Below are 15,313 nucleotides of genomic sequence, written 5' to 3'. Positions count from 1 at the left end.
AGAATCCTGGCTGCGCTCCCACAAGCAGCAGCTAGACATTCTGAGGGATAATTCAGTGGCTGGAGGGGTTCCCCCTAAGAAGTGTGGGGTCTAAAACCCAAGCTGGGCTCCCTAGACTACAGCACCAGAGCCAGAAAGGAACCCAGATAACACCCAGCTGTGAAAATCAGCAGGGTTTCTGTCTGGCAGGGAGAGACAGCTGCAGACTCAGAGAGCCTTATAAAGGGCCAATGCACATGTTTCATTTGCAGCCACTTAACCTGTGTGCTGGCAAAGGGAGGGCAGAGTGGACTACTTGAGGAGAGTCTGTGGCAGGTGGCTCCAGGGAGAGAACTGTGGGAGCAGCTGCCAGGACCCCTGTGCTGAATCATTCCCCATAATGCAGAAGCCATCTCTCTCAGGCAGCCACTCCCCTCCAAGTGGCATCATCCTGTGGGGAAGCAGTAGCCCTGCCCACAGAAATTACTCTGTCCCACCCTGTGGTGCTTCAGCCAGGCTGCTGATTACGGCTTGATTATATTAACAAACGAATTGGTTTAGTGGCTGATTAGTTTAACAACAAAGGTGGAAAATACAAAGAAGCAGCCAAAATGGGAAGACAAAGAAACAGGCCTAAATTGAAAGAACAAAAGAATTTTCCAGAAGAACAACTAGATGAAATGGAGGCAAGCAACTTGTTAGATAGAGAGTTTAGAGTAATGATTATAAGGATACTCAAAGGCATGAAAAAAGACATAGAAACCATGAAAAAGACCAGTTAGAAATAAAGAATGCAGAATCTGAAATAAATAGTACACTGGAAGGAATAAAAAGTAGGTTAGATGAAGCAGAGGATCACATTAGCGATTTGGAAGACAAGGTAGAAAAAAAATACCCAGGCAGAGCAGCTAAAAGAAAAAAGAATTTTAAAATATGAGGAGAGTTTAAGAAACATTTTGGACAACATGAAGCATAACAACATCCACATCATGGAATTACCAGAAGGAGAAGAGAGTGAGCAAGGGATCGATAACCTATTTGAAGAAATAGTGATGGAAAACTTCCTTCATCTGGTGAAGGAAAAAGACATACAAGTCCAGGAAGCTCAGAGTCCGAAACAAGATGGACCCCAAAAGGCCAACACCAAGACATATCATAAATAAAATGACAAGGCTTAAAGACAAGGAGAGAATCCTAAAAGCTGCAAGAGAAAAGCAGGTAGTTACCTACAAGGAAGTACCAATTAGAAAGTCATGTGATTATTCAATAGAACATTTCAGACCAGAAGGGACTGGCATGAAATATTAAGGGTTGAAAAGCAAGGACCCACAACCAAGGCTACTTTACTCAGCAAGGCTATCATTTAAAATCGAAGGAGAAATAAGGAGCTTCCCAGATAAGAAAAAGCTAAAGGACTTTGTTAACACCAAACCAGTCCTGCAACACTTGAAAAAGAAGAAGAAAAAGAAAGAATAAAAAAGAGGAAAACAGTCTAACAATAAACAATAAAATGGCATTACATATATATCTATCCATAATAACCTTAAATGTAAGTGGTTTAAAAGCTCCAACCAAAAGACATCAAGTAGCTGAATGGGTAAGAAAACAAAACCCATATATATGGACTTTTGGCCAAGATAGAGACGTAGGTAAACACACTGTACCTCCTCTCACAACCAAAAGAAGGACAACAATGATTTTAAAAACAAAAAGCAATCAGAACTGACAAAAAATAGAACTGTATGGAGTCCAGCAACCACGGGGTTAAAGAAGAAATATTCATCCAGACTGGTGGGAGGGGTGGAGACAGGCAGCTGGGAAGAGAGGACTCACAGCAAGGTGGAGGCTGGAGGACTGGGCAGGCAAGGTGGTGGCTTGAGGACTAGGTGAGGTGGCAGCTGGCAGGGCAGGTGGTTCCACATTTGTGTGCAGATAAACCAGGAAGAACAACTGGGGAGTGAGACAGACCACTCGATCCAGTGTTCCAGCACAGGGAAATAAAGCCTTAAAACCTCTGACTGAAAAATCCTGTGTGCATTGTGGTGGTGGGAGAATCTTCCAGCCTCACAGGAGTGTTCATTGGAGAGATCCACAAGGCCCTAAAATGTACACAAACCCACCCACCCTGGGATCAGCACCAGAACAGGCCAATTTGCTTGTGGGTAGTGGAGGAAGTTACTGAAAGCTGGCAGAGAGCCTAGCAAGTGGTATTGTTCCCTTTTGGACCCCTCCCCCACATACAGCGCCACAACATAGCTACATGGGTTGACTCTCCCTGGTGAATACCTAAGGCTGTGCCCCTTACTACGTAAAAGGTGTGCCGACACACAAAAAATGGCTGAAATGAAAGAACAGATCAAAGCTCCAGAAAATATACAACTAGCAATGAAGAGATAGCCAACCTATCAGATGGGACCTTACCAGGGTTCAAGACACTGGTAATCAGGATGCTAACAAAAATGGTTGAGTATGGTCACAAAATAGAGGAAAGAGTGAAGGCTATGAAAAATGAAATAAAGGAAAATGCACAGGGAACCAACAGTGATGGGAAGGAACCCGGGACTCAAATCAATGGTTTGGACCAGAAGGAAGAAATAAGCATTCAACCAGAACAGAATGAAGAAACAAGAATTCAGAAATGTTAGGAGAGCCTTAGGGACCTCTGGGACAACTTTAAACATTCTAACATCTGAATCATAGTGGTGGGCAGAGGAGAAAAGAAGAGCAAGAAGTTGAAAAGTTACTTGAACAAATAATGAAGGAGAATTTCCCCAATGTGGCAAAGGAAATAGACTTCCAGGAAGTCCAGGAAGCTCAGAGAGCCCCAAAGAAGTTGGACCCAAGGAGGAACATACCAAGGCACATCATAATTATATTAGCCAAGATGAGAGATAAGGAGGGAATCTTAAAAGCAGCAAGAGAAAAGGAGACAGTTACCTACAAAGTATTCCTATAGGACTGTCAGCTGATTTCTCAGAAGAAACCTTGCAGGCAAGAAGGGGCTAGAAAGAAGTATTCCACGTCAGGAAAGGCAAGGATCTCAATCCAAGATTGCTCTATCCAGCAAAGCTTTGATTTAGAATGGAAGGGCAGATAAAGTGCTTCTCAGATAAGGTCAAGTTAAAGGAGTTCATCATCACCAAGCCCTTATGATATGAAATGTTAAAGGAACTTATCTAAGAAAAAGAAGATCAAAAATACCAACAGTAAAACGACAGCAAACTCAAAATTATTAACAACCACACCTAAAACAAAAACAAAAACAAAAACACACTAAGCAAACAACTAGACCAGGAACAGAACCACAGAAATGGAGATAACATGGAGGGTTAGCAACAGGGGAGTGGAAGGAGGAAAGAGGGGAAAAGGTACAAAGAATAAGTAACATAGATGGTAGGTAAAAAATAGACAAGGGGAGGGTAAGAATAGTGTGGGAAATGTAGAAGCCAAAGAACTTATAAGTATGACACATGGACATGGACTAAAGGTGGGGAATGTGGGTGAGAGGGGGTGTGCAGAGTGGAGGGGAGTGAAGGGGAAAAATGAGACAACTGTAATAGCATAATCAATAAAATATATTTTTAAAAAAGAAGCAAGAGAAAAGGATACAGTTACCTACAATGGAGTTCCCATCAGATTGTCAGCTGATTTCTCAAAAGAAACCTTGCAGACAAGAAGGGGCTGGAAAGAAGTATCCCAAGTCAGGAAAGGCAAGGACCTACATCCAAGATTGTTCTATCCAGCAAAGCTTTGATTTAGAATGGAAGGGCAGATCAAGTCCTTCCCTGGTAAGGTCAAGTTAAAGGAGTTCATCCTCACTAAGCCCTTATTATATGAAATGTTAAAGGGACTTATATCTAAGGAAAAGAAAATCAAAACTATGAACAGTAAAGTGACAACAAATTCACAACTATCAACGACTGAACCTAAAAATACAAAAACAAACTAAGCCAGCAACTAGAACAGGAACAGAATCACAGAAATGGAGATCACATGGAGGGATATCAGTGGGGGAGTGGGAGGGGGAAGAATGGGGGAAAAGGTACAGGGAATAAGAAGCATAAATAGTAGGTACAAAATAGACAGGGGGAGGTTAAGAATAGTATGGGAAATGCAGAAGCCAAAGAACTTATATGTATGACCCATGGTCACGAGCTAAGGTCGGGGGAGGACTGGTGGGGAGGGCATGGAGGGGAATAAAGGGGAGAAAAATGGGGCAAATGCAATAGCATAATCAATAAAATATATTAAAAAATAAATATGAACAACTTTATGCCAACATGTTTGACAACTTAGATGAAATGGACAGATTCCTTGAAACATACAATTCATGAGGGCTGACTCAAGAAGAAATAGAAAATCTTAATAGACTTATAAAGTGAAGTCATAACTAAAAGCTTCCCCATAAAGAAAATACCACATGACTTCACTAGTAAATTATATCAAACATTTAAGGAGAAACAATACCAGATCTCCACAAACTCTTTTCTAAAATATAAATGAAGAGGGAACACTTCCTACATCACTGTGTGGGGCCAACATTAACCTGATACCTAAAGCAGACCAGTACACTGTCCACTACAAATTACTAAGGGAAATGAAGAAAGAACAGAGAGATAGTCCATGCTTATTGGCTCAATACTCTTAAGAAGTTAATTTTCTCCAAATTGATCTAAAGAATTAATGCAACATCTGTCAAAACCCAAACAGGCTTTCCTCTGAAACATGAGAAGCTGACTTTAAATTTATATGGAAATGCAAAGGACCTAGAATAGACAGAATAACTGAAAACAAGCAAAACTGGAAGGCTCACATAACCTAACTTCGAGTTACTATAAAGCAACAGTTGTAAAGATAGCATGGTGTGGGGACCAGTGGGGAATAAACCACAGTGGACCAGAATCAAGTTCAGAAACAAAGCCATACAGACATACTCAATTACTTGGCAAAAGACATCAGTGAGAAAGGATTGTTTCTTTAATAAATGGTGCTGGAACAACTGGATAACCTTATGCAAAACATGAATCTTAATCCTTAGCTCTTTCCAGTTAAAAATTTGTCTGCCCTTAAAAGACATCATTAGTAAAATTAAAAGGCATGCCAGAGACTAAGAGAAAATATTTGTCATAAGAATTCTGACAAAAGAGTTGACTTCAGAGCATGTAAACAACCCTTACAACTCAAATATAAGACAGCCCAATTTGGAAGACAGCAGAATATTTGATCAGATACTTAAAAGGATACATACAATACAAATAGCTAATAAACACTGGCAAAGATATTCACCTCAATGATACAACACTGTAACATACCCACTAGAATAGCTAAAATTAGAGACTGACGACAGTAAATGTTGGCAAGGATGTGAACAACTGCACTCACACAGGAGTTAGCAGGGGTGGAAAATGATACATCTACTTTGGAAAACAGTATGCAGTTTCTGATGAGTTAAATATATACTTCCCACACAACCTGCTCATCAAGGTACCCAAGAGCAAACGCATGTCCACACTAAGATTTGCACATGAATGCACAAATCATTTTTATTGCGATGAGAAATACATAAGATTTACCATTTCAACTATTTAAAAGTGTACAATCAGTGACATTTGAGTACATTCATAATGTTATGCAACCATCACATGTTAAGCAGTCTCCTCATTCTCCCCTCCTTCAAACCCTGGCAACCACTTAATCTGCTTTCTGTCTCTAATGAATTTGCCTAGTCTTGACATTTCATGTAAATTAAATCATAAATATGTGTCCTTTTATGTCTATTTTCACCAACCATGTTTTCAATGTTCATCCATAGAGGAGCATGTGTCAGTGCTCCATTCCTTTACAGTCAAAGAATATCCCCTTTTCTGGATGGACCACATTTGGTTACCCATTCAGTGATGGACATATGGGTTGTTTCCATCTTTTGATTGTCGTTAATAGTGCTGCTAATGAATAGTTGTGTACAGTGTTTGTTTGGATTTTTCAATTCTTTTGCATACATGCCTATGAGTAGAATTGTTGGGGCAGATAATTCCATGTTTAACTTTTTGAGGAAACTTTACACTGTTTTCCAAAGTCACTGCACATTTTATATTCACATCAGCAGTGTAGGAGGGTTCCAACTTCTCTATGTGTTCACCAACACTGATTTTCCTTTTTTTTTTTTTTTTTACAAAAGTCATGCTGGTAAGTGGGAAGTGGTCTCTCACTGTGGTTTTGAGTTGCAAGTCCCTAGTGACTAATGATGTTGAGCATCTTTTCAAGTGCTTATCCATCACTTCTGTATCTTCTTTGGAGATATGTTTCCTCATGTTTTAACTGGCTATTTGTCCTTTTGTGTTCAGTTGTAGCTCACAGTACTCACATTCACAACAACCCTGAATAGGAAGGAATCTAAACATCCACCAACAGGTTAATGAATCAATAAAACATGGCCTACCCACAAACGAAACAGGACTCAGCAATGAAGACACAAGAATTACTCAGCAACACATAAGAATCTCAGAAATATTGTGCGGAGGGAAAGAAGCTAGATACACAAAGGCTATATAACATATGCTTCCATTGCAAAACTCTTGAAAAGACAAATCTCATCTATAATAATCTAATCTCAACAGATCAGTGATTGCCTGGGCAGGAGGAAGGAGTCGAGTGCAAAGGAGCAACAGGGAATTTTGGGAGGGCTCACAGGACAAACAACCTCTGCCTCCAATGCTCAACTCTGGTGCAGCAGCACCAAAGCGGCCTCTGACAATACTGAATGGGTGAATGGGCATAGCACACTTACCTGCAGGCCAGAGGTGATCAGAGTTGGCCTCTATCATAATTACAGTGGCAGGTTCATAATGATATACATTTGTCAAAACTCACTGAACAGTGTACTTAAAACAAGTACCTTTTATAGTATGTAAATTCTACCTCAATAAATTTGGTTAACAAAACACTGTTTCTATAGACAAGCACCAGAGTCTAATGTGCACCTAGAGTGAGGACCATGCCCAGCCTCTGCCTTCCTGTCTGTCCCAAGACTGCACTCAGGAGGGCAGCATGTGCTTATTAGCCCAATGCCTCTTACACTCCCTGATGTGTCTGAATCCCCTCCATGGCCTGTGAAAACACAAAGCTTCTGATTCAGGGAGTCTGGGGTGGAGCTGAGGACCTGCACATTCAACCAGTTCAGGGGATTTAATGCCGTCAGCATGGGGACCACGCCTTAGGAAGTGCTCTCTCCTGTTCCTAGTGTTCAGTGCATGTGGAGTTAAGTTGATGTTATATGTAAAACCCTGGCCCTTGCTAGGGGCTGCAGCCTCACTGTAGGAAATGACAGGAGGGAATGTTCACAGCCCACCTGACAACTGGACAAGCACAAGGTCAAGGCCTCACTTTCAGCCCGTTTCCCAACCCCATGACCCCATGGACCTGGTCTCTTTCTCCTGCCCCACACAGCTGTGCTTTCTGGGAGGGCAGCTGCCCCTGCTCAGGGACTGAGCAACTCAGTTCTTGAGGCCTCCTGGGCCCTGAGGGCCCCCTGCTGTGCTCAGGGCTCAGCCCTCCTGAGCTGCCATAACCATTCTCTGCCACCTGGGCCCCTTCCCCTGCCTCCAGACCCAAGGGCCAAGCAGAGGTACCCTGAATACTACAGGCCAAGGACAGCTTACAGGGGACAGCTGGCCTGACTCAGAAACCCCTCCCATCTGCCCAACCCAGCTCCTAGGACTGGAGGATCCTGGCAGGAGCTCCCCTCCTCCCCTCCTTCCCTCCACCCTTTCTTTCCCTCTCTTCCATCCTGCCCTTCAGGACAGAGACCTAAGCCTGAGGTCTTCTCTCACAACACTCTTTGCCCATCGAATCATCCTCTTCTCTCTTAAACTCTTGGCACCCACCCATCCCAGGACCACTCCTCAGGTCACCAGTGACTTCCATGCTGTAAGGCCAACTGTCAGTCCTTGCTGCACTGGACCACTGGCTGGGCAGTCCTTCCTCCCCAAGCATCTCCTGCCATGCTTTCCCAACCCCATACCCCTATGGCTTTCTCCTGTCTCCCTGGCCAGGCCTTCCTGGTCCATCAGCCTCAGACCTCTCTTTTCCTCCATCTATCCACCTCCCTGGAGTCTGACTCACAGCTTTAAAAACATCACATCTGTGAGGGCATCACCCAGCTCAGGACTCTTTCCCCAACTCCAGTTTTTTTTGTGAGGCAAGCCCCTTACCACCTTTGTGTGGATGGAGATGGAGCTTACAAGCCACTGCCTGGAGAGCTGCTCATCCTCTTGAATTCTCCATCTCAAGGTGATGCTGACCCATCCCCCTGGCTGTCTGAGCGAAGAATCCCAGGTCATCTGGACTCTTCTATTGTTCCAACCATCCTATTAGCTCCATTTTCATGACACACCCAGAATCTGGTGAGATCTGGGCTCCTGCCTCTCCCAGTGGTCACTCCACCCTCTGGCCTTGCTCCAGTGTGCTCAGATATCCCCTTGTCCCCGGTCACTTCTGCACCTCTTCCACATCACTGGCTCAGGGAGGCCCACTGGCTGCCTGATTTCAAATCTCAAACATCCCCAACTGTTGGCTCCCTTGAGTGCCTGGACCCCACACACTTTCTTTCTCCAGACCACTAAGGCCCCATAGGTGACATAATCTTGACACATTCCTCTCTGTAGTCATCCATCTTCCTCAACTTGACCAGAAGCTCCCAGCAGGTAGGCCTTCTGTTTCTTGGTTTCTTGCTGTAACTGGTGTTCAAAAAATATTTACAGGGGAAGCAGTGAGACTTCATGAAATGAACAAATTTGCGAGTGGAGAGAGGCTTAAAGGTCCAACTCCTTCAACTCAAGAAAAATGAGCAATGGGATACCACCTACCAAGGTCACAGACCTGCTGAGTTCCCTGAATGCCTGGATGGCACAGTTCTGCTTGGATAGGACTTCAAAACCCCTCAAAGAACTGGGAAGCATGAACTGCACCAGAGGTGAATGGGAAAAGTGGGTGTATGCTGCACCCATCCTCATGGCAGGTGGCTCAAGGCCACACAGACATGACCCCAGATTCAGGATTTAGCCCAGCTGTGCCCTCCCTCAGCCACACACACAAAAAAAACACTGGTCAACAAAAAACAACAATGAAAATTCCCAAACACAAGGTGAGAACAAAGGAATACAGCTTCAGGCTCTTATTTAGGGCGGGCCCCTGAACACTGTCCCTCCAAACAAAATCAAAATACATACCCGGCCTAAAACACCCAAATGCTAGAATCTGGAGATCAGAGCAAATTATATTCTGGTGTTAAAAGCAACTCAAATTTCTTGCAACAGGGCAGGAAAATAAAAAGCCCAAAAACTAGAATTCCGGGCAACTTGTAGTTTTCACTTTGTGGACTTTTACCATTTCTACACCTTTTCTGTTGTTGTAAATTAAGGAGAAGACAGACAAAACCTTGGAAAATGAGGGCAACAGCCCATGGTGGCAGGCTTTCCAACTGGCTATGGAGACACCTGTGAAGGCTCTGACCCACCTTTGCTTTCACTTCTGAAGTGGAATGTGCTTCTCCACCAGAACCAGGGCTGTGGTGGGTCTGAGGTGAGGGCCTCCTGCCCCACAGCCCATGAGCCAGGATAGCACAGTTTCTGCTCACTCTCCCATTGCTGGGTCATACAATGCTGTTGAAATTTCAGGGTTTGGGTCTTGTCTACATTCTGTCAAGGGCAGGGTATCTATCGATGTCTGTGTTTTCATGGTTTACAAAGTATTATTCAGAGGGTCTGTGACTCCTGATTCACTGAGTGTCTCATTTAACCCAAATCATCTCTCACACTTTTTTTAGAGAGTAAGAGGGGAAGGCAGGAAGAAAGAGAGGGAAAGAAACATCAATGCAAGAGAAATATTGATCGGTTGCATGTCATACATACCCAAACCAGGGACCAAACCTGCAACCCAGGCATGCACCCCTACCAGGAATGGAATTTGTGACCTTTCACTTTGTGGGACAATGCTCAACCAACTGAGCCACACCAGTCAGGGCTAAGCCACATCATCTCTTATTAAGTTGTGTGAGGAATTTCTACAAATCAAATGCCATTTAAAATAAACTTGTATTTAGATACAGAAAATCAGAATATTTAAAATAGGATATTATGTTACTTAATGAAGGCCTCTTCTTAAAAATTAATTTTAAAATTATGAAAGTAATTCCATCGTAAAAGAAACAAACCAAATATATATAAGAGAAATAAGGATATGCTTCCCCCTTGCCCCCCGCCTCTCCCCCAACACACATACTCCCTCCTCCAACACACATGCACACGCTCATATGCACCTTCCTCCCACCCATCCCTGACAGTGGATGCTTTTACTCAGAGCTGTGTCCCCAGAGCCTGGAGCAGTGGCCATCCTACTCATTTACAGGGCACTCCATAATGACATAGTCCATAAAGTATGTGACCTTTCAGATGGGTTTCTCTGCGTGGGTACACGTGTGACATTTTCACTTCATATATGGGTGCTTCTTTTATAGTAAACCTTTGAACTCTTTCATGAAGTGAAGAATCCTATGGAATGTTTTTGGGGGGAAATGGGGTTCTTAGACTTATTATTAACTTTTTATTATGGAGAATTTTGGAAATACACAGAAGTGGACAGAAGAGCATAATGAACTCTCAGACGCCCTCACCCAGACCCAACAACTGTCTGCACATGGACAGATCCCACAGTATCGTGTCCTCTGCAAATACTCCACTGCCTTTGCTAAAAGGTAATGATCTTGTCAATTTTTAACATAGCCACAGTGCTGTTAAGGAATATGATCATTCTTTAAAAATCAACATTTGCCCAACAAATGTCCAACTGTCTCATAAACACCGTGATTTTTTTAAAAGAGTGATTCTTGGAAATGCTAGTCTGACTGCATTTCATTCAAACCCTGCAATTCTGAGGTGCTGCTAAGATGTGATCGAGGAGGGGGTGCAGCCTCTGCTTTCATGGGCATCTGAGATTTTTAAGCCAAATAACAGAGCCTGTCCCAATAGTCAGAGGCTCACACAAGTGTGTAGGTGGGGGCATGGCCCAGGGGCTGCTGGAGTGCCCGGGGCAGCAGCAGGGAGCCAGCCATGCCTGCACGTAGGAAGGTTAGGCAAGTGGGAAAGTGACCCACTGTGAGGAACTGGGATTAGCCAGTTTCCTGGTCCCAAGGCAGACCTTTACTGGCATGCTGAAATCACCACCCTAGCTCTAGGCTAGGTCCGACAGCAGGCAGACTGGACATGACTGTGAGTTGTGCCATCTCCAGTCAAAGGAGCCAGCCCGACCTGCCTGCTCTTGGCGACACCCAGAGACTCGCCCTAAGACAGCCAGGGCAAACAGAAAGAGAGGAAGAGAGGGCCTCCTGCCATGCCTCTGTCACTGTTTTGTCCACTTTCCTTCTTACCTTCTATTCTCTCTTCTGGAATGGTGGAAGGTCAAGGGAGAAACAGTTGTCCCCAGCAGAGAATTTGAAAGAACAAAGCCTTTCTCTCAGGGAAAACCCTCAACAGTCAGCAGATGACAAATTCATTTGTACATTTTACACAGCCAGCCTCACCACACCCTTGCCACCTTGTACTCCTAGACAGTTAACGGGTCACTGTTGTTGCTCCTAGAAGAGACTAGGGGTGGGGAATGGGGACCACTACCTGCCATCTCAACTTCATAGGTGTTCTTTTTAACCAAGTAAATACTTAGCATGAAGGGGAAAGTCGCTATAAACTCTGAAATAATCAGGAAGTCAATTCATGTGCACAGCTGCTGGCGCCTAAGCCCACCGACACTAGGGACACCCAAAAGACATAGGTCTCATGAGCTCTGGCCCCAGGCTCACCACACAAGACATCAAGACATGGGTCAGGAGGAGGCTCTGCAACCACCCTCCCAGTCCCACCCATCCCTCCCCTACCACCAGACATGGGGCAGAGGAAGGAGTGGGAGCCTTGGGCCTGTCCACACTGGGTGTAGGAGAGATGGATTCCCTCCAGAGGCACAGAGGCAACCATTGATCTTTGCAATGCATTATTGATTTTGCTGTGTGCTGGCATGGATGAACAGTCCTCCCCACACTCAGAGCCAGCCATTAGTGTGCACTCCCAAACACTGGCCTAGACATCTCTCCCAGGTGTGGAGAAGGCATTTGAGATGCAATCGGTCTAAGACTACTCACATGGTGGGGTTCATCTCTCTCCCCAGACACACTGTGAGGCCCCACACCCCACATTTCAGCCTGGGACTCTAGGCAAGGCCACCAGAGCACCCTAGTCACCAGAGGAGAAGTCTCTGCAAGGCTCCATTTCCCAACAGATATGTGTGCTGGTCAGGAGGGTGAGCAGAGCAACTCAATGGTACCATTTCAGAGGGTGCAGAGAGACTCACGGTAAAGCCCATCACGGAAGTCAGTCCCATCCCATGTCAGCTCAAACTCCTGCAACACCCTGCAAGGGAGGGACCCTGAAAAGGAGGGACCCAGAAGAGTTGCCTCTGTCCTAGCCACTTGTTTTTATTTCTCAATTTGATTTACCTGCTGGGTATACTACAGACACATATCATCAGGCTGAAGGTTTGCCCCCTAGGGGGACAGTCCTTGTCCACAGAAATGCCTGGTGTGTCCCCTCATTCCTGAAGTTTTTCTCCCTGATAGCACACAGTGCCTGGGCTATTCAGAGCAGGCCTGCTTTATTCTTCTTCACTCTTGCAGACGATGTGCACAGACACCAACCGTTCAAGTGACAATTGGGGCATTATCTCTTCCAGAATCCTGGCCCCGCTGCTACTGCCTCAGCTGGCCTATTTCTGGGACACAGTAATCACTCCCAAATAACAGCACCCAGACAGACAGCAGGCAGGCCCTAGGCCTGGGGCAGGTATGAGGGGACAGGTCAGCAATGTCACTTCACCCCCTGGGACCTTTAACTTGGTGGCACCTAGCGGATTTGTTACACTCAGAACAGGAGGGTCAGCTGCTTGGCCAAAGGCCCCAGGTCCAGCCTGGCCACCAAGGCCTGGGATGTGCTCCATGTAGAGGGAGGTTTACAAAACAAAAGCAGAGCCACTTCATGTGGCACACGCTCCGGAAAGCAAGGCCCAGCCCCCAACTACAAGCCTCATTTTCAGTGAACTGCCCACCTATGGACTCCCATGCACCCCCACCACCCAATATTAAATCAAATAAATGAATAAGGCGACCAAGACCCAGTTCTCCTTTCCTTGTTTGCACAGGCAAACCTACAGGGGATTCAGCATGCGCCCCCGGGCCCCGTCCCCCTCGCCAGCTTACCAGGCTGCTGCAACAGGTGCAGCCAAGGCTGGCGATTCTCCTTGGCAGTTCTAGAATCACCCAGCCAAAACCCTAAAGGGAGACAAGGCCTGAAGCACTCGCCACCGGGCCGACCTGCCCCACCTGTCTGAGTGAGCGCCCTCGGGTAAAGCAGCGGCCTCCGAGACAGAAATAGAAGACGTGGGGCCCAGCCAGGCCACAGTGGCCGGAGTGGGGCCGCACTGGCTGGAGCAGGGAGAGGATGGGAGCCAGGAGCGCAGAGGGCCCAGACTGAACGCACCAGCCCCCGCTCCCGGCCTGGGTCTGCCGCCAGCCCCACAATCCTGCTTTCCGGAGCCTAGCGGAGCCACCTGCCCGCTCCGAACCGGAGGGAGCCGGGGAGGGGAGGAGTCTTGGGAGTCCGAGGAAGGTCTTGCCGCCCGGCGCACCTGCCTGGCCCGCGTGCCCCCTGTGACCGCCCGCCCTTACCTGGTGCAAAACGTCTTGGCGGTGCCCGGCCGGCGACCGCGGGTGCAGGAATGGCGGCGGTGGCAGCCGCAGCAGACGCGGAGGCGGAGGCCGGGTGCCGAGGGGTGGTGTGGAGGGGCGGCGCAGGGATGCTGCGGATCGCGAGGGAGCGGGCCGACGCGGGAGGGAGGGAGAGAGCGAGCGAGCGAGCGAGGGAGAGGGAGGGCGCACAGGCCCCTCCTCTGCTCCTCCCTCTCCTCCCCCCCCTCCCCCTCTCTGCTCCTTCCTCCGCCCCTCCCGCCAGACTCACCTCCCTCCTCCTCTTTTCCCCACCCTCTCTTTCCCTCCCCTTTCTTCACTTCCCTCCAATCCCCTCCTCCCCACTCCGAGGCCCCCAGAGGCTGCTCACTGGTGCCTTGGGCCTCTGCTGGGATCAGCACGAATTTTGAAGTGCCAGTTACCCCTCCTTACCACCTGCTAATGGACCAACTTGCTCTTCTGGGAACTACACCGTATTTCACCCTTTCCAGGCCCCCCAAATCCCCAAGGTTCCAGCCCCCAAGGCCCTGGTACAGCACTGCTGGGGACCTCCTGCACAATGTGGGAGCAAAGCGTGTGGACTTCCAGGCCACTTGTGCGCTTGCTTTTAAGCAAATCTGACTTTGGTCAAGAACATTTCAAACCAGGCCCCTTGCCATTTTCTCAGGTGAGGCAAGCAGGTGCCTCCTCCAATGTTGTTTTCCGAGGCCCTCCTGTGGCCCGGTGCCAACTGCTTACTAAGGGTTCACCATCTTCTACATCTCATGGCAAAGGGTCCCCTAGTGCAGTCCCTGGTGACACACCTGTGTACTAATCCATGGGTGCAGGGGCCTGGGTGCCCTCAGAACACTACTCGCATCTGCAGGAAGAGAAAAGTGGTGGGCCTGGGACCATGGCTGGTGGGTAGGCCTCTTGAGGGACACGGACCTGAGAAAGGGACACAGTTCCTGAGTCTGGAGTTGGAGTTCGTGCCCACCAGGCCTGGCCAGCACTCTGTGGGCTGCAGGGTACACGTGGGAGCCGGAGGCTGCTTTCCTAATGACCACCGGCTGCTGAGAGCCAAGATCTTTAAAATGAGGCCATTCCTAAATGATCAGTAATGACCCCAGAGCTTCAGTTCCTTCAGAGGCCTCCTGCCTTTCCCTGCTGGGCCACCCCACCCCCCACCCCCACCACTACCCCCTGGTGTTAGGACCTGAGGATCAGCAGACCAAATTGGTGAAGACCAAGATGGTGAAGTGAGTGCACAAGGTGCAGACAGGATTTGGTGGGAGCTTACCGTCTCCCACTGTGAGTGATGATCATGACCAGAATCTGATAGACTGCTGATTGTCTTGACTCTGATGCTTCCAAGGTAAATTTGGGAGCTCCCCAAGGCAAGGAGCCCGTGACCATCTCCAGGGTCAGCCGCACATCAGGGAGGAATCACAGAGAGTCCACAGCACCCTGTGTCTGCATTAAGTGCTGGGAAACTGTATAGAAAATGGGGAGGATGTTCTTCCCAAGCTCCCTTCCAGCTGGAGGAGCCTGTGGAACTTAGTCCTATCTTAT

At 47.1% G+C, this 15,313-nt stretch overlaps 1 protein-coding gene across 2 annotated transcripts in view; it reads right to left on the bottom strand.

Moving 5' to 3' along the window:
• Positions 1–13,911, bottom strand: part of SEMA4D (semaphorin 4D) — a 111,406-nt gene extending 97,495 nt beyond the window's left edge. For both annotated transcript variants that reach the window (XM_036021442.1, XM_036021445.1), the window contains exon 1: positions 13,745–13,911. The gene's annotated coding sequence lies outside the window, so the exon portion shown is untranslated. The remainder of the gene's footprint in view (positions 1–13,744) is intronic.
• Between the last annotated feature and the right edge of the window lie 1,402 nt (positions 13,912–15,313).

This window comes from Phyllostomus discolor, chromosome 3 (assembly GCF_004126475.2).
Source record: "Phyllostomus discolor isolate MPI-MPIP mPhyDis1 chromosome 3, mPhyDis1.pri.v3, whole genome shotgun sequence".
In the NCBI taxonomy this organism is placed as follows: domain Eukaryota; kingdom Metazoa; phylum Chordata; class Mammalia; order Chiroptera; family Phyllostomidae; genus Phyllostomus; species Phyllostomus discolor.
This window is presented reverse-complemented; position numbering and strand designations above follow the sequence as displayed.